Here is a 1,459-nt window from a genome sequence, read left to right as displayed (position 1 = left end):
CATGGACGCAGACAATACGGGAATGAAGGCCTGGGGTGTGTGTGTGGGGGGGGGGGAGTGCCGGAAGCCGGTCCATCCTTGCTGCTTGACACAGTCGCTGCAGGAAAGAAACATCTGCACAGCATATGTTTCAAGGGACCTGGCGTATATAGCATACTGTTCTTAATATGTTTGCTCCCCTTAGCGCTATGTGTTTTAACCAAGGTCACCTTGCCAGAGAAAGGTTGTTTCCCCAGGTAGGGATTTTTCCCTGAAGTTAGGGAGGGGATAAAACCCCTTAACTAAGTGCCAGGCTGGTAGTTAATCACTTTAACTACAAACAATCACACTTAAGCTACATAATCTTTACTCCCTGGAAGGGATAAGAAACGCCCTAACCTTTGCAATAGAAATTGACAGGATTAAAATCAACTGGTAAAAATACAGATGTAACAAGACAAACACCAGAACTTCGCTGGAGATCCTGGCTAGGCTGCTGATCAACTGAACACTGTCTCTGTGTCATTCCTTCTTCGCTGACTCCGTCCACACCTTTGGGGACCCCTGGACCTGCTGGGGGTGGACCCCAGCAGGGGGGAATGTGGGGGGGAGAAGCAGGGGAGGCGCTAGAAGAGGTCAATTGGGGAAAAGGGGGGATAAGTAAACTTTCAACAGTAAAGAGTTAATTTTTAAAAATCTAAATAAAGACAGTCAACCTGTTTTAGTTTTCAACAGGTAGTCAATGTTTGCTGAATGATGATGTCTAAACGTTTGTGAGCGCCTAGGAGTGTCTGGCACACATTTATTCCTGAGCTTTAAATCACACTGTCTGGCCCTAAAGGTTAAAACCAGAATGGGTTCTATCTTTCTAATCAGCTTCCCTCATTGGAGAGCTCAAACTAGTAAAACTTTAGAAGCACTCTGGAACTTTTTAATTTGTCAAGAACACATTAAAAGGTTTATCATTGGGAGAGATCAACCAAAGGACTTGCATGCATATAAGCCTAACCAATGGACACAGAACCAGGGGCTGAGGGCAGAGTGGGGGAGGTGGGGAGATAAGGACACATACGTAATACCTTAATCAATAAAGAAATTTAAAAAATGAAAGGTTTATCATTTATCATTACTATCACTATAAAGCCATAAAAGAACACCTTGCAAGTAAATGGATAAAAAGAAAAATATCCAGAAAGGTAGACACATTATAAAATACAAGTTTTTGTAATGTATTAAAAGGACGGTATGACATCTTATTTTACGACAGTCCATTATGGAACTTTTCTGGTTTAACTGTTGGTATAAATCTGAGTTCCGGAGTGACACAGCCCACTGGCCATGACGTCGTTTTCAAACCCGTCTTGGGTAAACTAAGGAGCTGAGGGGAACGAACCTCCCCGCTCTTAGCCGCTTCTCCACCGAGAGCGGACAGGTCGGGACGCGTCACGGCGAGGGAGGCGGCGAGGGAGGGCAGCTCCCG

The sequence above is a fragment of the Myotis davidii genome, unplaced genomic scaffold, assembly GCF_000327345.1.
Source record: "Myotis davidii unplaced genomic scaffold, ASM32734v1 scaffold233, whole genome shotgun sequence".
NCBI classification, from domain to species: Eukaryota; Metazoa; Chordata; class Mammalia; order Chiroptera; family Vespertilionidae; genus Myotis; species Myotis davidii.
The sequence above is the reverse complement of the archived record's forward strand: the minus strand, read 5'-3'. Positions refer to the sequence as shown.